The 23473-nt window shown below is 50.4% G+C and overlaps 1 long non-coding RNA gene across 1 annotated transcript in view; it reads right to left on the reverse strand.

Annotated features, from left to right (window-relative positions):
* Positions 1-5630: 5630 nt before the first annotated feature.
* The window catches only part of LOC110346677 (uncharacterized), a 35962-nt gene continuing 18119 nt past the window's right edge, over positions 5631-23473 (reverse strand). The window contains exon 4 of the long non-coding RNA XR_002390864.2: positions 5631-6498. This is a non-coding gene — a long non-coding RNA (uncharacterized LOC110346677). The remainder of the gene's footprint in view (positions 6499-23473) is intronic.

A 23473-nucleotide genomic window follows, 5' to 3' on the forward strand; every position in this document is an offset into this window, starting at 1 on the left:
GGGGAGCCCTATGGGCTGTGACCAATATAAAATGGTATCTGGTCTCGCTCAGACCTACTATCCTGGGGTCACCACACCCCGCTCTGTAGGGTGAGCCTGGAGTGAAAGTTGGATCTTCCTGCTGGGCTATAAGCAATTTTAGAGTGGAATCTGGATTCTGTATTTACAGAACATTGTACTGGATATTCTGTTTGCCCATCTGCAACAACACTGTGCCCCAGGATACTGGCAATGTAGAGGACACCACTGAACTCCCTGTCCCAGCTCCCAGCTGAATTTGGCTGGTATAATCGCCAGCAGATCAGAAGCTGGGAAACAGGCACCCTGAGGCTCCTCTGCAGGGCGGTTCTGGTCTCACTGCCTCCTTCTACCAAAGGCCCCTGGGGCAGGACCTGCACTATCCTTCACTTCTTTCTCTAAGCCTGCCCACAACTCTAACTGTTCCCCCCAAACTACCCGGTCCAGGCATCCTAAGTGCCCTACGCCAAGCACACTCTGAGGTGCTTTCTCTACATTTTTCATGTAATTGTCCCAAAGCTTCAGGTAAATATTAGTATTTCCATTTACAGGTTTAGAAACCATACCTGAAATTCAAAAAGTTTAAACAACGGATCAAGAGCATCTTCTACAATTTGGGACCCCCCCCCATTTAGAATCATGAACACGAGTGAGAACAGGTGGCGTGTGCTAAATTCTAACACAAGCATCAGTGAGCACAGGGGCGTGTGAAAGTCAGTGGCAGGAAGAGTGGCTTTGGAGTCAGAAAAGCAGAATTAAAATCTTAACTCCACTCCTGAACAGCTCACTGGGCCTTCATTCCTTATGTGGAAATTTGGATGACATTGATTAAGTTCATAAGATAACTGTAGGGTTAAACAAGATCATATTCACACAGTACCTGGGATAAAACAGGTGGTTTACAAGCAACAGGCTCATTTTACTTATCACTCTGTTTAACTCTCAGAGTGATACTGAAAATTCACATGGGCAGATTGCCTCCCCCCATGAAGTAGTCTTTTCTCCTACAAATTACTGTTCCAAGATATACCTACAAACAAACATACCTACAATTCCTCATTGGTTAGGTGGAGCTGCTAAGTGCTCCAAGTTTCCAATTTAGTTTTCCTGCGTCTTTCATGCAGCCATCTTAAAGCTTCCTTCCAGTCAGAGACAGGCAGGTGAAAGGGATGTGCCAGGAGAGAGAAAGAATGGAAAAGACACGTGTTCATATCTCTTAGTTGTTTTTTTTTTTAATTTTCACAAGACCACACACAAAAAAGGCAGAATTTCCTATTTGCATCAATAAACTTGCTGAAGGTTACAGATAGTAAGTACCTTGGTCAAAGTCATGCAAAGTCACAGAGTAATCAGGATTTCAGCACGGGTCTTCTGGTTCCTGCGCCATAGTGGACCCCCCAGTGCCCCTCGGTAGAGTCCAAGCCCCCACGCTCACCCCAGGCCGGCTTCACTTCGTCATGTGCTTCTGTGTTCTCCTCTCTGGAACGCAAATTTACTCAGCTGCTGGCTCTTCTCTCAGAGTTGTTTCTGGGGGCAGGGAAAGCCCCACAGTAACGCAATTCCATAACAAATCTGAGGGTGACCAAGCAGGGAGAAAGTGCAGACAATGGGTGGAAATGTTGAAAGATCCCCTTTCATCTCCTGCCAGCAGTGTGGGTTTTCGCAGTCCACTGCTGGGAGCAGAACAGAGGGCAGAGGTCGCCCTCAACCAGGAGCCCGCATTTTGTGAGAGCATAGTTACTCTTCCTTCCGGTTTCTAAACATGCTTTTCTACCCAGGTCTACAGCAGTTCGGAGAAACACTGCCAGTCTTGTTCTATCCCTTGCAAGCAGCACTCTGCTCTGCAGCCCAGGGCCCGGTGAGAATTTGAGCCTCAAGAGGAAGGGGTGTGGCCCTGGACATCTAGGGGAAAGGAGTTGCAATGGAACAAAAGCCAGAGATCGGCTCCAGTTGTGCCTCATTTCCAGGGCAACTCCACAGAGCTCGGCGGAGGGGAAAGTCGGCCGAGTGCCTGTCTGAACTGCACTGGCCTGGGCGCCTTGGCCGGCCATGCTGAGACAGGGCAGCAGAGGAAAAGCAGGTTCTTTCCATCACTCATTAATGAGGGACTCGGCCATCTCAATCTGTCCTCCAGGTCCCCGGGGACAGGCACATCCGCCCCTCAGAGCTGTTGTGAGGATTCAGATAACTCTCTGTCCCGAGCTTCTGTGTCCAGAGGTGTCCTGTCTGGGTGAGGCCGGAGTGGGCTGACAGGTGCGGCAACCTTCCCAGCCACGCTGCCTGAGAGGAAGAAACTTCAGCATGAGCATCTGGAGCTGCATCTCGCATCGAGGCCTGGGGGCCCAGCTTCCTCCGATCCCGAAGTTCAACAACATGGGCTGCAAGAGCTCCACCAGTCCCACGGGGCCGCCACGCTTCTCCACTTCCCATGTGTGGTGTGGCCTTGGAAGAGAGGATTTCCGGAAGCAACAGAGGGGCAGAGAGGAATGGAGAGGCGGGGAGCCAGTGTTGTCCGGAGTGGGGAACCAGTCCACCTAGGAGCTGGGTGAGCTGATCGCAGAAGCTCCTTCTAGAAGCACAGCCCAAGGACCACAGCAGCCAGGCAGAAGGAGAGGACTCAGGGGCCCACAGGTCCTAGGAGAGAACAAAAAGCAGTTGATTCACTTCGGAAACACAGATTGTCCGGGCACTGTCGGCACCGCGGCTGCTGTACAAGGTTGGAGACACAGAGCCGCAGCTGTGAAGGGAGCTGCCAGGATCCCACATCTCCCAGAGTTTGCATTTCCATTGGTCTGGGAAAACCCTTCAATAGTTGTGCATCCTCGGGCATGTCGTTCCATCTTTCGGAGCCTCAGTTTCCCCACCTGTAAAATGGGAATAATCCCACCACCAGGGCACAGTGAGGTGCTCCTGGAGAGCTTGTTTTTCGTTGAGTATTAGTTGAACATTTATTCGGAAGAAAGTGCCCAGGTCGAGGCAGAGCAGAAGGGGCTCACAGGTACCAGCAACAAGGCTCCCAGGGGCTGGGCAGCATGGGGGACCCCACAGCATGCAGGGTGCCCCAGGAGGACACCACCACCACAGGCTCTACTTGGCCCACAGGCGTCCCACAGTCCTCGACCCACCCTCTGAGGAAGGGACTTTGGGCCCAGGCAGTGAGTGGATCTGACTCTTCCTCCAGCCACACCCAAGCGCCTGCCTCAGGGAAGCTCTCCAAACTGGCTCTCCTTAATTCCATGGAACCTGACGAAGCAGGCCTCTGCTCCCCAGGCCAGAAGCCCTGTCCTGCTGCTCTTTCTTCCAGAGTCTGGAGGGTTATGGGAAAATGGAAGCAGCTGACCGGGACCCAGCCAGCATCAGAGGGTCCTCTTGTGCCTCTCCCCCCTCCACCAGGCTGGGTGAGAGGTAACGGGAGTGAGGTGGAGGCATTCCCAGTGGGAAGCATTATTGCCAGTTTAATCAACAGCAGCATCAATAAAAGGTGAAGCAAGCCATGAACTGAACGGCCTAGGGTCTAATGCTGTGGAAGGCTGAGGAAAACCTGGGGTCAAGGGCGACAGAAACCCTGTGGACAAGAGCAACCTGCCACTCCGCTGCTCGCCAGCCCCCAGAGGAGGCCCCCGGCCTCCCCCACTCTCCCACCTCCCCATAGCCCATTGACTGTGTTTTCTGGGCCCCTTTAATGTGGAGGCTTTTAGGGCCATATCCTGCCATCAATTTGGGAGCTGACTTCAGTGTGCATTCTCTGGAGGCTGGGCGGGGCAGGACCCAGCCTTCCCCGGCGGCCCTGATACAATAGGGTTTTCTACTGAGATCAATGGATTAATTGCCAGCGCTCAGTTCGGGGCCATAAGGAGATGCATTGTTTTCCCAGAAGTCTGCCGGGGCGGCTGTCAGGGCTGGACTTGCCAAACTTCATTTTCGAAAAGTCAGGGAAAACAATTTTGTAAAAAGGGGTGGGAGTGGAGGGCTAGGGGAGAGTAATTCTGCTCATCTCACTAAAGGTCAATAACAATTATAGGGAAACGCAAAAGGCACGCTTGGGCTCTGACGGAGGGCCTGTCGGGAAAATTCCACCCAGAAACAATCTGCAGCCTCTCCCAGAGCCCTGGGCTCTCTCCACCCAGGCCCCAGCCCTCCGCCCCTCCCAGCCTCTGCCTCCGCCTGCACAGCAGCTACTCTCTCCCCAGAAGCAGCCTCAGCACCGAGAGCAGACCGAGCCACGCCCGCCCCCCAGGGTCACTGAGATGGGTGGGCGGCACTGCTCCCTCCTCTCCTGTTGAGGAACTGGTGTGGGCACCGGGGTGAAAGCAGGGCCATCCACCTCTCAGATCAGCCACAGTGCCATCTTCAAAATGGGACAATGGCCTGGCCACCGTGGGATGGGGATGAGCAAACAGGTTCGAGGCTGCAATGCTCTGTTTCACACCTCTGCCCCAGGGTGCTGTGGACACCAGGCGAGATGGAGGGGAGCCAGCACCAGGCCGGAAGTCGTGGACACCCACTCCCTGCCAGCCACCCCAGAGAGCCCTGGGGCCGGAACTGCCTTTCAGGGCTTATCACTACAAGGAAAGTAGGATATGCTAGTGACCACTGGTTCATCTGCCATCAAATGGCATAGAGTGCTTTTTCAGGGAAATAAAATAGTAGGAAAAGGAAAGCTACTTTAAAATTTTTTTTCTCTTCCTCTCTGCCCTCAAAAACAAAAAAAAAATTGGCTTCCAGAACAGAACATCAAACGCTCCTCAAAGAATCAACAATATTTTTGATGATGGAAGTATGAATAATCAAACATATGGATTACATTTCCTTAAATTACGCAGCACCTACAAACCAGGAGGGAAGGGGAGGTGCTGGCGAAAATGTTTTTCACATTTTATTAAAACCTCAAGGTCTGAAGAATACTTTTACAACTATCACACACACACACACACACACACACACACACACACACACAAACAGCCGCTGTCCCTGCCCAATCGGTAGGGGGAAAAGAAACAGTGAGCTTTTGTTTGCCCAGATCCAATTCCTGGCACCAGCCTCATCCGTGCACAGGACCTCAAGCGAGTCACCAGATCCTCGCTGTAACCAGGAATGATCGTTGGTGCGGTGCAGAGGGGCGGAGTCAGATGCAGGGAGACGCAAATGCACTTTGAAAACTGCAGTATTGGGTGGTGGCTGCAAGGGCTACAGTGGCTGAAGGAAGCCATCCCTGCCTGGAGAGCGGAAGTGGCAGTGACTGAAGACCCCAGCTGCCCACCTCCAAACTGTGTGCCTGGGCGGATGGCCAGGCCGCTCTGTGCCCGCATATTTATCTACAGAATGGGATGTTCTTAATAATCATACATCCTGCAGTGACAGTGAGGGTTAAATCAGTGAACATTTAGGCTAGGGCTGGTGTTTGTTTTAAAAGAGAGAATAGAGGGAGGAAGGAGGTCAGGAAGCAAGGGGAGGAGGGAAGGAGGGAAGGAAAGGAATGTTCCACCAGAGACCTCGAAATGGTACTGGAGAGTATTACCTTTTCCAAAAATCTTTTTTAAAAAGCAAACACTCCTGCAGCGCATAACCACATGCAGATTTAGTATGTGTTTATTGAGCAGGTGCTACATGCATGGCTATCTGTTATGTCATTTACCCCTTTGGAAAACCTGAGACCTTGGAAGGTGGCCTGGGGAAAAGTGACAAAGGAACAGAGAGCAAAAAGGGAACTAGAAAGAGGCAGGCGCAGCTCGCTGACCCTGGCTCAGTCACTAGACCAATGCACTCAATGGGGTCCACATGGTGGCTCTTCGGGACCTTGAATGAGCATCGCCATCACTGAGCTGTGGTTTCGTAAGACAGGGACAGGGACAAGAAGGTTGCTGAAGGTCAAAATGAAACAACACGCACACAGCAGGGAGCTCCTTCAAACTGGTCCCGGCCTCCTGCAGCTTTTGAGCTGGGGTGGACAGGGACGTGAGGCAGCTTCTGGGGACCAAGAACGAGACAGTGGGGAAAGGAGTCACCGCGCCAGGCAGCCGGGCTGGCGTGGACTTCTCCCTGCGCTCGCTCGGGCACAGAGTCCCCTCTGGCTGGATGCCAACGCTCTCTTGGAGGAAGTGGGAGCGAAATCAGCACTGGCCCCAGCCAAGAAAGGAGACAGGGAAAAAGCTGAGTGAGAAAGAGCAGCTACAGAGCCCACTTCCTGGCCTCCGGCAGATGCCAGGGGAAGCATCAGAGAGTGAGTAATTCTGCAGCCTGGACTCTGAGGGCTGCAGCTGGGGTCTGTGCCAGAAGCAAGGGGGGGCGGGGTGGCTCCCCAGACAGGACAGGACAGCTCAGTGTGAGTCAGGGCTGCTCTCCACTCCAAGGGTCTCTGCGGGCGACATCCACTTGGAGGGGCTTCCTGCCAAGGGCAATCTTCTTGCAGATCCTCAGAGGCCTTTTGGTGAAGTGGCATGGTGTAAGATGGCAGGAGAGTCCTGTGGTCCAGGCAGCAGACTGCAGAAAAGCACAACACACTCAAGCATCAGGTACTAGGTCTGGACTCAAAACCCCACTGCTGAACACCCGCAATGAAAATGACAATAGCCCTGTGCCCTGCAAACTCTTGCATCCTACCCTGTGCTAAGTGGGAGCTGGCTCCAAAGTCCTCGTGTGCAGCTATTAAGCAAAATGCCCTCTGGGCAGACTGAGGCTGGGAGCTCAGCGATGAGCCATTTCCCCTCTACAAGATGCAAAGGATCTCTGACTGCACCAAGAGTTCCTCAAGAACCGCACAGCAAAATCCTGACCCAAAATTCTGTGTCCAGAAGATGTGGTTTAAGTTCCAATCATGCCTTTGATTCACTGTGTGACCTTGGGCACATTTCTTAACCTCTCTGGACTGAAGCCCCCTCTGTTACGAGCATTGGAGAGAACCAACCTGAAAGGGTGGTAACAAAGACTGATTAAGATAAACAAAAAACCTGCTCCCTTATCGGTAAGCCAGAGAAATTAATATACATCTCCCGTTGTTGTGAAGAGCAAATGACATTTTTTAATGGCCTAATAAAGTATTTCACACTCAGCAGGTTCTCAATGGCTTGTGGTATTTTATTATTATTATTATTATTATTATTATTTTCATCAAATGTGTCATATGGAAAGTTACTGGTAAATTGTAAGGTGCTGCATTTGATAAAATGTGCGATTTATTATACTTACACAGGCTCTACACATGGAAATCAATATTTAATAAAACTGCCATTTTCCTCATATCCAAGACCCTCGTCCTGAGTCAGGGGAGGTGTCTTGCTGCCCCTGGCTCAGTGCTCATGGTGAGTTACAGGAGAGTTTCCAGCCTTCGACCCACGGCCCCAGAGGCTCTGGGAAGGAGGTGAAGATGGCAAACGGGAAGGACCCCCCGAGGCCGGGTACCTGTGCGGTGAACCATGCGGCCCCCACAGACGCCCAGAAGACGAAGTTCCTCTGCTTTCCGCTGACAGCGTGGCTCGGTGTGAACCTGCCCTTCACCAAACCTTCGCCTGAAGAGGAGCTGGGGGCGGGGGGGGCCGTCCTCGTGCCCTGGGGCTCTGGAGCCCACAGCTCTGCTCTCATTAATCAGCCACCTCCTTGGGCCTCAGGCTCCCCACCTAAACGTGGGACTCACAGTGCCCTCGGGGCCACAGCACAGAAGTGAGGACAGTGCCTGGCCCACACCAGCCACTGCCTCCCGGGAGCCCGGCTGTCACCCTCACTGCTGCTGGAGGTCACCAACTCGGTCCCAGACTCGCACACTGCTGGCCAGTCTGTGTAACAAGCAGAAGCAGATTCAGACCAATCTCCCACACCGGGGAAGGGAGACCCCTCACAGGACCAGATGTCACTGGCCAAGTGGCACCAATGTCATCCCACTCCTCCACCCAGATGGGAGATGAGTGTCCCCCCGAGGAGAAAGGGGGGCTCAGAGAGGTCACCGAGTTGCAAAGCTGGCAAGTGGAAGAACCAAGTGTGCAGCCCACCCCTCCCTCTCCCCATGCACAAATGCTTCGGGTCACACTGTGGCAATCCTTGGAGAAATCGAACGATAAGCACTGTCCGTGGAGAGAGAGCAGCAGTCCCTACTCTAGGGTTACAGACAGCTGGAGAAGTGGGCTTTCTTCTCTTCTCCTGAGGTTGGCAGGGCTGAGGATCACCTCTGAGCCCTCTTGGGAGAGAGAAGTGTCACAAAATTCCCCCTCCTCCAGCTTCTCCTGTCTCCTGTGGTAGCCACAGATTCAAACCGCTCTGAAAAGCCTTGGGTGAAGACCAAACTCCCCACCTTGGAAGTGGCAAGGAAACAATTTCTGTTTCCCAACCCCCTTCAATGACTGATGAATGAATTCAACCTGAGACTTGAGAGAGTAGCTAAGAATGACCAACCTTCACTCACATGTTCACTCATTCACTCTACAAACATACCGTGAGTCCTCCTCTCTCCCAGGGCCTGTGCTGAGTGTTGGGGATATGGAGTCACCGGCATAAGGAGGGCTCCATCTAACAAGAGCACAGGCAAGGTAGAAGGTAGGGGCTGCAGCTTCCATGAAGGCGGCCACTGGGCTCACAGCCATCTGATCCTTGAGCAGAGATGGTGTCCCATGGGACACCAAGGGCTTTGAATGTAGAGAAGAAAGGGAGGAACAACTGCATCCCCTGTGACAGGAACAGCATGTGGAAGGGCACAAGGCATGAGGGAGGTGAACAGAGTTGTGCAGGGCTGGAGCACAGAGATTCACAGAGGGCTGAGCACTGAGGCAGAGACTGAGTCTTTGGACAAAGATGGACCTGAAAATGCTCTGCTGAGAAACTGGGATCTTATTCTTGGAGCCACCAACAGCCCCTAACCAGGGGAGTGGCACAAATAGACTCTCCGAATATTTTACGTGCCATTTCCTGGTTTATCTTCACATTCACAGTCTTTGCCATCCAAGGGCTTCCCCCATCCCAGGAGATCGGAGGACAATGGTCATTAAAATAATGGTAACCTTAGCTTGTAAATATATTGAAATTTCTTCTGTGCTTAACTCCGAAGTTCTAGAAGACTCAGAATCGTATTTACTAATGTTTTCTCAGCACCAAGGACAACGTCAACACACCGCAGCTTTTCCTGATAAACACGCAGCAGGTGAAAAGATGAATGTTTGTTTCTGCCACTCAGTGTGCCAAGTGCTTCCACACGCATCTGAGTCCCCAAACTCTCATGAGGTAGGGACTCCCTGCTTGCCCATGACCCATTTCATAGACAGGAAAACCAGGCCAGAAAAGAGACTTCCCATAGCAATGCGGAGACAATGTAAGGCAGCAGGGGTTGCAACCAGTGACTGCTGAGGGGAGGCACGAGGACTTAGTTTAAAGACCTATGAGCAGGCTTGGCCTCCCTTCCCCCATGCATCTGTGACCTGGGATTTCACCCTAGTAGCACCTGGCACTTCCTGTCAGCATTGTGCTGAGTGCCCCGCCTGCACATCTGAGTGAAGAAATTTGAGTAGAAGACCAGGTTCCCGGCCTGGTTAACAGATGAGAAAATGGAGATTGGAGGTGTTCCTGCAATGTGCCCACTTTCCCAGATTCAGCAAACAAGGAGCTAGGACTGAAACCTAGGACTGTCTGACTCCAAAACATTCTTCTTCCAAATGCAGGGCCCTGGGTGATAACTTGCATTTCGGAGGATCATCTGTCAGCCCTGAAAGATGGAGAGAAAAGGAAGCTTTTCTCCAGCACTCCTCCACTTCCACTCCACAGGACTGGAGGGAAATTATCCCAGGAGCGGGAGAAGAGAGTGGTCTGCACTTGCTAGACTAGCATGAAGTAGTGACAGAAGGACTGGATATCATGGCACCTGGCAATAATGTGGAATAAGTCCATTCCTCTTAAACTGTGTGCCTTGATAAGCCCTCTCTGTGCTTTGAGTTCTGACGGTGTAAGAAAGGGACCAAAATTAATAAATTCCAAACTCATTTCAAACCTCAGTCTCCGTGACTCATCTGGACTTTTTTTTTAAGTCTAGTCCAGGCTTTTCTGGAAGATCTTGCTTATATATTATTTTACAAGACTGGCCTAGCCCACATTTTACCAGGCTCAGATTTCTCCCCAAGGGAATCCTAAGAGGTTTCTAATTGATGACCAATGCTATTTTAAAATTCAAAGAGGAGAGTGATTATTTTTCTGCCCTGCACAAAGACCAAGCTATAGTAATAGTAATCGAAAGTCGGCTCCTGTGTCAGGGAGGCTTAGAAAGCCTAGTGAGCAAGGCCTCCCCACTCGGCTCTCCACGAGGAGAAAAGGTCTGTCCCTTACAAAGGGATCAGCCCCACCCATCATGGTTACAGGGACTCCTCCCTCGGCCCAGTTTCCTCCTCTGTCCAGTGGGGAGTTCCACAGGATCTATTCCGTTTAATTAACAACACTTTTTTGGATGAAAAGAATGGATGAAGAAGTACGGGATCAACACCAACAAGAAAAAGATGATGGTGAGGATTATTCTTGTCAGGGTTCTCCAGAGCACAGAATGGGATGTACAGACAGAGAGAAATGAATTTATTATGAGGATGATCCCTTATCAGCTCACATGCTCACAGAGGCAGGCAAGGCCCAAGCTCTGTAGAGGAGTCAGTGAGCTAAATGCCTGGGAGAGTTCATGGTTACATCCAGCCAAGGTCAAGGGCCTGAGAAGCCAGAGAGCAGATGCTGCAGCTGCAACCCAAAGGCTGGCAGTTGGGAGACCCAGGAAGAGCCAAACTTCAAGTTTCAGCCCAAAGACAGGAGAAGCTGTGATCCCAACCCAAAATCTGCTGGCCAAGGATTCCCTAGTACTCAGGCTTCTTGTTCTAGTCGGGCCTTCAAAGGATTGGATGAGACCTACCACACCAGGAAAGGCTGCTTTACTCCTCCTACCAATGTAAATGCTAATCCCATGCAAAAACCCTCACAAAACTCTTGAAACAGTGTTGGACCAAATGTCTGGGTGCCCTGTGGCTTGGTCCAGCTGACACATACAGTGAACCACCACAGTGAGTAAACTGGGAGTAAACTGGGAGCCGAACGTTCATCCATCCCTGCAGTGTCCCCAGTGCCTCCAGAAAAACCTGAGCACATCTTTGATGAATAAATGAAAAAGAAAACTGGATACCAGTAGAGCAGGAAATTCTATATACAACAAATGCTAGTGATGTTTTCATCATTTATTTGGTCAGTAATTACATATATCACTCAAGCAATCAGATACTTACCTCAGCTTAATGAGTTAGGCCTTATTCTTCTCACTTTTCTAGATAAAGAATCTGAGGTTCAGAGACTTTCCAAATTCAATGTGCAACTACAGAATTGTTTGTTCAATTTTATGCTTGCCCCTTGCAGAGCATTGAGTGCAGTACCCCAAAAGCTGAGTCCAGCCAGAATCCTACTACTTAGAAAAGGCTCCTGGAAGATTCTGTGAAGGATCTCAAACTGAGATAGCCCTGACCCAAGTGGGTCCTAAATCCAGGGACTCACGTCCTTATTAGAAGAGAGCAGGGGATAGACACACAGAGGAGAGGGGAAGAGGGGACGGAGGGAGAGAGACCAAAGTGGGTTTCTGCAAGACAGGGACTCCACCCGAAGCCAGGAGGAAGTCAGAGAGCAGAGATTCTCCCTCAGTGCCTCCAGACTGGACCAGCCCTGCCCACACCCTGACAACCGTCTTCTGGTGTCGAGCAGCGAGACAACAAATGTGTGTCCTTTAAAGCCACCCAGTGTGTGGCATCTATGAAGGCCAACATAGAAAACTAAGGCCCCCGCACGCACCCCCATTAGACCATAAGCGCCAGGCGGGCAGTGGTGACTTCTGTCCCTTCACTGTTGCACATCTGATTCCTGGGAAGGCCAGCTCCAAAGTGGCCCTCAGCAGGTCTTTTCGAAGGCCTGGAAGTGTGACCCCGGCTTCCAGACACCTGCAGCCAATCAGGCTTCTATGTGGAGCAAAGGTCCTGGTCCGGGCTTTTTCTCCAGAATGCAGGTCTAGGGACAGCATCATGGCTTTTTGTACCCTTGCTGTGTTTCTGGCAGTTTTGCAGTGGGGTTTGGAGGTTAAGGCTGTGGGAGTGAGCATCTCAGGTGTCCAATGCCCATTTATAATATGGGCCTGGGACCTCTGCCTTGGGGAGGTACCATCCCTACTCACCAGTGAGGGTCCTTGGTACCGAAGCAGGGATCAGTGGGCCACCTCACCCTGTCCTCAGCCCCTGGGTACCCTGGGCACCTGAAGACCTTCCCCATTCTTAGTTCAAGACCTCACCTGGCCTGAGTTCCGTACTATCAGCAACATCAAGAAGAAAGGAAACAATTATACATGCAGGGTGATCAAAACATATGGTGAATGTAGAAACAAGAAAATGTATTGCAGTAAAATAAGTTGCCATTAATCCACCTCAAAATATTTCCCTTCACTTCAAAAACACTTTTCACACTGTCCTTGGCAATGTGTCTTTTACTCTAACAAGAATTTTTAGAACTTAAACATTCACTGTATTTTTCAATCACCCCTGCCCTTTCTAATAGCAAAAACGGGTTGAAATCCTTAGCTATCCCACGTATCCAGCAAATCACTTAATTCTTTACACAACAGTTTTCTCTTCTACAAACTACCCTGATAAGACTTTGAGCTTGAAAGAAAGGGCAGAAGAAGGGAATGTGTCTGAAAGTATATAGGATAGTGACTATTACATACTACGTGTTCAAAATGCCTCTTTATCTGCCTTTCTACTCTTTTCTTGCATTTTCTAACATTGATCCTGAGAGATAGCTTGCTCTTCATTCTTCAGATGAGAAACAGAAGTTCCGACAGGGTGAGAGATCTGCCTGGGGCCACACAGGTAAGAAACTCAAAGTTCGGTCTTCACTCCCAACCGGCAGTTCTTCCATCTAATGGCTCACTGAGCCCCGGTGCTGGTGAGAACAGCCATTTGACCAACAGCCTTCGGTACCTACACCACCCAGGGTAACACTGGCCACTTGGGAGGGCCTGGGGACACTCGGGGGCCCACCAGCAATGTGGGCAGATGCCAATGACAAGGCAGGCATTTAGGAAGCAGTTCCTTTCCAAATCAAAGGCATTCTTGCTGCCGCGATCTAACACTCATATCCTAAAAATTGTTATTTAACGTGCTGTCCACATCCGAACGTGACTCACTCTTGGAAATGGAAATCTGGGCGGTGACAGGCCGGCAGCCAGGGACAGGACCGCGCTTGGTGGTGCTGCAGGATCCCTGACCTCAAGCAGGAGGCCACCCAGCAGGCTGTGGCCATCCCAGGGCCGGGGCCTCACTGGGGATCTTGACCTGGAGCACAGAGATCTGTTTCGGATACAGTGTGGCAAATTTCTAAATCTCAGCCTCGGGATGGCATTTGCTGGTCGCAGAAAAAGAGCAAGGGGCCCAGGAGGTTCCAATTGATTCCAAAGTAGAACCAGCTGTTGGAATTCTGCTGTGCTGATTAGGAAAGTTCATTTCCAGGTTGCGGTTTTCAGTTGATGGAGCCCTGCTTGGCCCTCGCTCTATCAATCCTGCCCAAGGAGTCCTCAAAAATCAAAATCGAGACAGCCATTCATCCAGAGCTAAGTACCAGACCAGCAGGAAGAGGTCTAGAAACAGTTGCTTCCATCTCTTGAATACCTACTGGCTATTAGTTAAGAGCTCACACGCTGTGTGTTTTAAATACTTCACTGAATTCCCCTGACACAAACGAAGAAACTGAGGTCCAGAAAGTAATTAAGAGAAGCAGAACTCCAATGCAGGCTCCTCTGAATCACTGTGCTCTCTGCCTCCCCAACTGTCAAGAGGGCTCATTTAGCTTGAGTTTCCAAATTTTTCAATCTTTGGTCTAATTTTATCATATTATGGAAAACTGGGAGTGCTGTTCTGTAGCTCTTTCCAATACCCACCTTCAAAGGCCACTGTAAAAGGCATTTGCAATTTGAAACTTGCTGTGTAAGTGACAAGTGACCATTAATTTAAGCTGGTGTTGATTTTGTAAACTATTAAGGATGAAATGAGTGTGCTATTTACTGAGTTCAAGGAACATGGAGTTCATGGCTTTTAAATTGCTGCAAAAGGGCTTACTAGAATTTTCCCTTCTGTAAAGTCCAAATGAGTAGTGCTTGTAACAATGTAAACATTCTTAAACAGTGGTCCACTTGGGCTCACAGACATCCTCCGGCAGTGTGGAGTTTGACATATGTGACAGAGTGTAAGGGCCAGTTGTGTATCTGCTCCCGGGTCCCCAGATGCTAAGTACCTAATGAAGGTCTGCATGCACCAGGCCTGCTCTGGGGCTTCTGCTAAGGTCAGACATGTCAATTTGCATGAATTCATGACAAGAGTATTCTTATGTTCATGTAATTATTTATTTGCTTGTAAATGCTAATTAAATGCCTCTCTGCACCCTGCACCGTGACAGGTGCTGAGACCCACAAGGGCTCTCCAGAACCTCCGAGTCAAGAGAGAAGGGGAGGCAAGAAATGTCACCTGGAGGTCACCCCATACCACAAAAATGAATGTCCCTCCTAATCTGGGCTCATGGAAGAGACCAGGACCACTTTCTGCAGAAGGCATCGGAGCTGATAAACAAGGGGAAGGGGGATTCCTCTGAAGGGAAATGAACAGCACTTGAGCTACAGGCCTTACAGGGGTCTGAAGGAGGGATTCCATATTGCTTCCTGCAAATAGCACCATGAAGCCTAGAGGGGGGGTTCACTTGAACTGAGGGGTCAGGAGAGATTTGTGGAAGAAATGGGGCAGAAGTGGAGATTTCAGACAGAGCTAGAAGTTGAGGAGATAGGGAGACTTTCTAAGTAGAGGCAGAAGTCATGCTCATGGATCATGTTAAAGGAAGAGTCCACGAGAAGAGAAACTAAGCACACACAGCACCACCATCCTTACGGGGGCCAAAGCTCACATGGTGCTTCCGGCACCCCTGGCCCTCTAGGGAGGCAGCTCCCCACAGACACCGAGTGTTGCTGTACATTTCATCATCAGAGGACTGAATGCCTCTGCTCCTACCTTTTCAAGGATGTTTATATGAGGGGGAAGTTGGCCGTGGTGGTACACACCAGTAATCCCAGCATTCAGGACACTGAAGCAGGAGGACTGCCATGAGTTCAAGGCCAGCCTGGACTACCTAGCAAGACTGTCTCAAAAACCAAAAACCAGAAACAGGAACAGAAGGAGATACTGTCTCCCTCTAGCACAGAGCACGAGTTTACTTACGGCCCCCTTGTGCTCAGCATTCCTCTCAGCACGAGTTAGGGTCCTCCAGACAAACAGAAGAACAGATTTATTACACTGTACACATGCTCAGAGGCAGAGAAGTCCCTCAGTGGCCATCGGCAGGCTAAAGAGCCTGAGAAATCAGTATTTGCTCAATCACAGAGATGGAAAACCTTAGAACAAAAGAAGCCAATGGTGTAAAACCCGGCCCAGGATGGGGCTCATGGAGCTGCTACTGCTGTTCACATTCAAGGGCCAAGGTCTGTGGGTGGCAGCAACAGAAAACACCCCCCCACACACACACCTCGCTTCAGAAGAATGGGACCTCTTTTTGTTCCATACAGTTTTCCCAGGTTACTGGGACCCACGTGGCTGTCATCTCTGGAAAAGGCCTCAGAGACACACCCAGAAGCAATTACCAGTTCTCCGGGCATCTGTGGTGGTTAGTTTTCTGTGACTACAACCTCAGAGCTGAGATCAACTTATGAAGAGAATGGGTTTATTTTGGCCCATGGTCCACCACTGGGTGGGCCTACCGCTTTTAGGGCCCTGGAGCAGATGAAGATGGCAATGGTAAAGAGTGTGTGGTGGAGCAAAGTCTCTCACTTCACAGTCAGGAAGCAAAGGAAGAGCGAGGGGGACCCAGGGAGCCACCCAAAGTTCATCTTTGAGATCTTTGGCCATGGCAAAAAGACCTCCCTCCTCTCCAAGGTTCTGTCATGTCCCAGTGGCACCACCCTGAGCACCAAACATTAAACATACTGGCCTCTGGGGACCTTCCAGATCCAAATGCTAAAAAGTTAACGTTAGAAATTAAACCAAACTCTCTCCATATGCACCCCACAGATAGCAGGTGTTGTCTGATCCTCTTAGCCCACTGGGAACTGAGGCTCAGGGCTAAGGAAGCACTGGCTGATACTCTGTCTGTGCCATTGCACTGGGTGAAGGACCCTTGTTCTCCAACCCAGCAGCCAGGACCAACCAGTTTGGTATAAGATCTCAGACTCCTCAAATTCCTGAAAGCCATGTTCTAAATGCTTGTCCAGGATGAATTCAATAATCCCCTCAAAAATTCTGATACAGAAATGATTTCTATCCCCACTGGAGCATGGAAAAGAAAATAAAACAGTCTGAAAAGTAGGTTGGTGTTAGATCATAGGCATCTTGTATCAGAGAAGGAGTTTGAGCTTCATGCATCAGTAGTCATGGAAGCATTCTGAATAGGAGAGGAGTATGAGGAAAACAACATTTTCAAAAAGCTCCTCTGCTCTCTTAAATGGTTTGGGTTGGGAGGAAATCCTGTTAGGAAACAGGCAAGCAAATGTTAGGAGGCAGAACACAGAGTCCAGACAGGTTTGAAGGATGGGCTAACTGTACCCACAGTGGAATTTCACAAGCCTAAATGTCAGGCCCTGGACAAGGCCCTGCCACACCAAAGGCTCCAGGGAATGGCCAGGAGATGTGTGTGACTCAGTAGCCACCTTGACAGAGAAGCCAAAGACAGCTGGTGACTCAGCACAGGGAGCGCCTGCCAAAAGGCTAGGGGTCCTCGACCACTGACAAGGCCAGAGTCCGGACCTGGGGCAGCCACCCAGCTCCAGCCAGGCTCCCGGGGTCAGCCTGTGTGCAGTTCTCAGCCCTACACTGTGGATGCGGCCATACTAATGTCTGCTGAATGCTGATACCTATCGGGCCAGGCTCTGCTGCAACTACACCCTCAAGGAGCTGATGGGGAACGTCAGCCCTCCCTTTTACAGGTAAGGAAACCAAGCTCAGGGAAACTTGCCTCAGCTCCTAGCTAAAAAGTGCCAAGGACTAGCTCCAGACCAGGTCCAGTGTAATACTGAGCAGCAGGCCCCTCAGCACCAGGCCAGCTCTGCTAGCTGAAGGACAGCATCAAAATGGAACAAGTTCAAAGAAAACAAAAAGGAGACTGTAGCCAGGCTCTGGGACACTAGTCCGGGGACACAGCTGCTCACAGATGAGGACCCGAGCCAAACAAGCTGCACATGCACTATCCCCTTGCTGTGGCCACCTCACAGGAGCCATTCCACACCTATGCACCGGACAGCAGGTGGAGGGTACCGTCTCTCATGGAATTGCCTGCCATGGTCTCTGCCTGGGACCTGGGCATTCCCAAGACCGAGCCCATGCGCCCAACCTGGCTTGTGGGAGTGCTCCTCCTCGGAGCTCAGGCAAACCTGACTTCCTTCCACCCACCGTCTCTATTGTGGGCAGCGGCTATTCAACACCCTGAGACCCACAGCCACCTGGCCCAGAGGGTGGCTGCAGCTGAATTCAGCCAGAGGACCCATGGGTAAATAAGAAAGCAAGCTGTGACCCTTGAGACCCAAAGGCTGTGAAATGGACCCAGAAGCGCTGATCTGATCTTCGAGGAGGCTGGGAAAGCAGGGAGCAGAGGTCAATCTGCGCTACACACCGCTGGCTCTGGGGGACATAGCAGCTCCCGGAGGGCACAGCTATTCCCGGGGTGCTGGGCAGCCACCTCCAGCAACATTCAGGGCTGGAGCGTTGGGGAAAGGAAGGAACAATCCCTGCTCAGCATTTTCCCATCCTGCCCCTCACTGGAGACAGTCCAGGGGAAAAAAGAACAGATGCCCAGGCAGGGCCTAGGACTCCTTCCATGCCCAGGGCCAGGGTGCCAGGGATGAAATCCTTTCCCTACTCTCTGCATGCCCCATATAAGACAGAAGACTTTTGCTAAGCCCCTCCTGTGTTCCTGACATGGACAAATAAGTGCCAAGATAAATACCAAGGAGCGCAAGTGCCAGGCATGGCCGGCTAGGAGGAGAGCCTGTGTCGGGAGAAAGCCTGCTCCGTTCCCTCTGGGCCTTGGAGTGTTGCCCGAATGACTTCTCGCCTCAAGGCTTCTATTTTCGAAGGGTAAGGGGACCGAATGAGGCCCTCTCAGTGGGCTTATATATGATTCCACTGCATGATGTATGGGAAGTACTCGGCAGGCAGACAGCTGGTTGCGGTTACTCTTCTCTCCCTTCCCCACTGGAGCAGGAACATGGGAGGAGAAGGCTCAGGACCCAGAGGCAGGGAGGGGACAGCTTGAGCTGGCTTTACCTGGTCCAGCCTGTAAACGCCAAACTCCCTGGGGTGGTGGCTGTGAATATGCTTGGCAAACTGCAAAGTGTTCTACAAGGTAAGGGATTATAATTATTGCTATTGGTCCTGTCATTCGGAACACAAAACTTCACACCTGAAGAGATGTCCCAAGCACCAGAGCTGAGGGGAAGTGCCTAACAGTGTGATGAACCTGCAGCACACATGCCGAAGTGAGCTGTTTGTTACCACTGAGAGCTCCCAAAGGTTCGCTGTCACTGGTAGGATTGGGCAGGCATTCAGAGCTGCAGATTCAACAGGAGAAGGCAGTGGTACACCCAGACAGGTGCTGGGAGAGGCTTCTTTTCCAGGGAAGAGCTTGAACAAGGCTGGCTCAGCCCTCTAGGAGGAATCTGTGGTCTCCTCCAACCTGGGGCGGGGTTCCCTGGGGGTCCCATTGTCACTCTGCTTCCCTCTCTCAAAGCACACTGCCCCAAGGGTCACTCAACTTCCCCGCAAGCCATAGAGTTGGAAGCCCTGTCACCCCTCCCTGTCGCCCCACTGCCAGCACTCCACAGTGAATGCTTCCTGAGTGCAGGGGAGGAAAGCACAGGGGTGAGGCTTGAAAACAAACTACAGGTCTGATCTAAAAGAAAACAAAAACCTGGGCCACAGAAGACCGAAGGCTCCGGGACCTGTAAGGTACTTTAGGGAGCAGTAAGACAGAGTGACATCAGAGCTGACCCTCGGAGTCGAATTAGTGCCCACCCCACAAGAGAGGAACAGTCTGGCCCAGCCCAGCCCTCTATAAGGCAGACAAGTGCCATCTCCTGGGATGTGTTCTCTCCCCTTCCTGTCTTTCCTCCAGCTGGGCCACTGTGTTCCGGCTGTGCTGTCTGCCTCCAGGGCAGTCCGAACCTGGAGGAGAGGTGCTCAGAAACCTGCACCTGGAGCCTCTAATTAAGCTTCTCTGCACACCTGGGAGGCCTCAGTCATCACCCCCCACAGCCCCCAGGCAGAGGGGCTTCTCCTTCCTTGCACATTCCTTTTTCTGCTCGGGGCCAAAGAGTGGGAGTGCGATTTTCAGGACTTTATGGCTCCTGTCCTGCCCTCCGACCCCTATTTACCTGTTTCATAGGAGAGCCAGGGTGGGTAATTATTGCTGCATGGAGCTTTGAAGGTTGACACGCTCTGTGGCAATGGAGATGTCAAAAGTGATGATTACTACTAATAATAATTCTTATTAGCAGCAGGGCTGAGCTCTTTTGAAAGCGGGGAAATCACACTGCAACAATTTCCCAGTTCCTAAGGCTCCCTGCCCAGGTTTGGTCTTAAAGGGGACAACAAATGGCAGGCGTTGGGTAAAATCACAGACCAGCCTGGCCAGAGATGGGGGAGGGAGTGCTGTGTGTGTCCACTGTGGGCCTCGCATTGGAGTGTTTCTCAAGGTGACCGGAGGTGGCCCCCGCCTGCCTCCTCTCCAGGGGCCACTGCCCCTTGTTCTATACACAGGACATGAGGGCCTTCTCTCACTTCCTCCAGTGTGCTCTTTCTCCACACCGGACCTCTCCCTGGAAGGCCTTCCTCCTGCTGTGGCACATCCTCGAGGTGCATCCGTGCGTCCTTCAGGCTCTGTTACACTCTGCTGGGGGCTCTGTATCCCCCTTGTGCAGCACAGAACCTTGCTCTGTTTCCATCCCCTGCTACACTGAAGGTCTCTACACAGGCTCGGAGCTCACCTACCAGCCAGCTCATTTCACGCCATTCTCTACACAAACCTCAGCAAAGTAAGTGGGTCCCTGTTCTTCACATTCCACCTCGCCAAGCTAAACTGAGCAAGGACAGCTGAGACTTCCCAATCAAGGCGATGGGCTTCGTTACACCCCAGATGGGCCTGCATCCCCAGTGCTGGAGCACTGAGGAACCAGAAGCTCACGGAAGTATCATGTATGTGTTCCCGTTTAGATTCCACTGTTGTGAACACAAGGATGCCTGTGCTTTCTGCTCTGCTGAGACCACATGGGCCAATGACAATACCCACCCCGTGCCCTGGTGGTCATCCAGGGCACACATAGGACCCAGCCAGGACAGACAAAGCTTCCATGGGACTTTTTTATCTCAAACTGCAGGAAGAAACTTTTGTTCTCTCTGATCATAAACTATAGAAATATAAGTCTGAACTATACATATATCACTGCATACTATCTATGTATAAGATACAGTTCATGAACCTTAAAGGACCCTACAAGGTGGGAGATCATCCTGGAGCTTTGGTGATCATGCAGCTCAGCATGTAGGAAGCTCATGAAGATGAACAGAGAGTAAGATCCGCAGGCTGTAAGGCAGTGGCCACAGATGGACACAGAAGCTGGCAGTACCAGAGGCTGAGACTGGCTCTGTACACAGCTGACCCGTCCTTGCTTATCTCAGCCATAAAATCCCCTTTCTGGCTTGAGCTGTGCTGTGTTTAGATTTCTTTTACTTTAACCTACTAACCAACAACAAGTTACAACATTTTATATTTTACTTACACCCACTATGCCCCTCCAAAGGTTTAAAATTAACACACCTTGTAAGCCTTATACTCTTGGGGTTAAGATTTATTACTACACTCAAGATAATCTCTCAGGATATTTTTCTGAGTTAAGCAGATGAAGTACAATGCATCAGTCTTGGAGATAATGTAACTGAGACCTGAGAAGTACAGGGACTTGGAACACACAGCTAGGGAACACCATAGCCTGGACTGGAATTTCCATGCCTACATTTCCTCTCTGTTCTGCTAATAAGCCAGGGCCACAAACACTAAGAGAAAGACAGTTTGGCTAGCTGGGGTCATAAGATTCCTTGGACTTCCTCCTGTGGGTAACTACACCTTTCTAAGAAGCACATCTTCCTAGTATAGTATGTTCATCTTTCCAATGCCTTAACAAATTCCCAAGATATATTGACTTACAAGGAGACTCATGGTTCTGAGGTTTCAGTCCATGGTCTCTCGACTGCACTGTGTTGAGCCTGGGACAGACAGAACATCGTGCCAGGAGCCTAGGGTAGGGTAGACCTACACACTCATGGCATCTGGGAAGCAAAAAGAAAGGGAATGGACCAGGATCCCAGTTTTCCCTTCAAAGTCATCCCCCCAGTGTCCTAACTCCTTCCACTAGGCCCCATCTCCAAAGAGTTCCACCACCTTCCAATACACTCACAGACTGGGGACCAAGCTTGGACAGGGACATCCCATGGGCCAAATGGGGACCTAAGAGGACATTCGAGACCCAAACCATAGCATCTCGAGGTGAAAGTTAGAGATCATCATGGAGTTTGAGGGCTTTGTCCAGGTCCAAATAACATGTTTAATGTTAAGGAGATACCAGGCAGGGTGCTCCAGGTCCCCTGAAGGAGTGTTGGAAGGCTCCACTGCCACGAAGAGGGAAGAGGATGTGAGAGTTCTGCTTTCATCAGCTGAGATGTAAAAGGAAGATGGGAAGTTGGAAACCACCTCGGTAAAGCCAGGCAGAACCAGGTTCAAATGTGGTTTGGAACAGCTATGAATTAACATCTTGGGAAAGTTACCGAGTCTTTTATTCTCTGTTTCTTCATGTGTAAGATGAAGATAATAACACCTTCTTTCAAAATATGCGTGTGGAGAGTGCATATAAAAAAGCACTCAACGGTGCTTGCTTGGCACAGGGCAGTTGCTGCATAAACCCTTCTTCCCCCTTACTTCCCTCTCCCTTGCTCTCTGTCCTCTGTGATGGGAATCCAGCAGGAAACACCTGTGCAGCCCAAGGCAGGTTGGTGCACAATGCACTGTGACTCAGCAGGGGACCCCATCTCCAGCTGGCCCCTAGTGGCCTCCCCCTTGCCTTTCTCCTGCTGGTCCACACCACCCAGTTCTTTGTCCTTTTTTGGCCGGTTCTCACCCTCCTGACTGCACCTGCCTCTCAGCACATTCCTAAGCAGAATGCTCTCCTGGACAGAGTGTCTGCCACCTAGGTTTCCCTGAAAGAGTCCAGTAGCAACTCTTCTGTAGATAATATTATCTGTTCCAATAGACAAAAGGGGCGGAAGCAAAAAGGAGGGTGGGGGAGGGTCTCCAGGACGGAGAAAAGAAGAGAGGAAATATAATAGACTTATTGTTTCAAGGGCCTCAGCCAAGAAAGATATTAACAGCCACAGGAAAAGGCCAGATTCCACTCAATATCATATTTACCAATCACTACACTGGAGTTCTCTATTTTTGCCATTTTCCCACATACACCTCTTTCTTCTATGATCAAAATACTACATAGCCTTTGAGCCTCAGCTCAAATGCTTTCGGACGTACATTAATTAATTCATGTATTTGGCTAATATGTATTGAGTTCCAACTCTGTGTCAAACACTGCTGGGTGTTTGGTGCTGGGTGTAGGGAATGCAGTGGTAAGCATTACTGAACCCGAAGGCCTTCCCCGGGGCTTCCCCTCAGGGCCCATATGTGTCCCCTTGTTTAGCTCCCGTAACTGTTGTTGCTGCTGTTACCAGCGATGCTTTTATGTCTTTCTTCCTTTTTTTAAGCCTGTAAATCAGTGTGACCAAGATGTCTCAGTTTGTCGGGACTTTCTTGGTTTTAGCACAGAAAGAATCACGTCCTGAGAAACTGCTGCTCCTGGGGAAATCAGGACAGTAGCTCAGCCCACGAGGATGTCCCCATTAGGACTGCAGCAAAAATATTCTGTGAAGAAACTCACTCAGTGACTCAATTATTTATTGCACACCCAATTCTTTTTTTTTAATTAGTACATAATGATTTCATTCATCAGAGCAAGCACAGGAACATGACATTTCTTAATTCCTTTTTATCCCCTTCTCCTCTCCTTCTTTCTGCTCCCTGCATTTCTTGGACCCCTTCATATATTTATCTTATCCTGGACACCTAATTCTTACATGGTCATAGAGGTTTCCTCTATTTGCCATTACATCTCTCCCACTCTCTGTGAGCCCTTTGGAATAGGGACCCATGTCTTTTTCAACCTTGCATTGTTAGGCCACAGCACAGTATCTGCCCATAAAAGTAATTTAATTTTATGCAAACCCCCGTGTTGAAATTGAGAAACACTGTGTAAGTAAGCAGAAGGTGATTGATTTTTAAGTATGTGTTTCCC

The sequence above is a fragment of the Heterocephalus glaber genome, unplaced genomic scaffold (genome assembly GCF_053883595.1).
Source record: "Heterocephalus glaber isolate CG9 unplaced genomic scaffold, H.glaber_assembly_v1.0 deba00001447, whole genome shotgun sequence".
NCBI lineage: Eukaryota > Metazoa > Chordata > Mammalia > Rodentia > Bathyergidae > Heterocephalus > Heterocephalus glaber.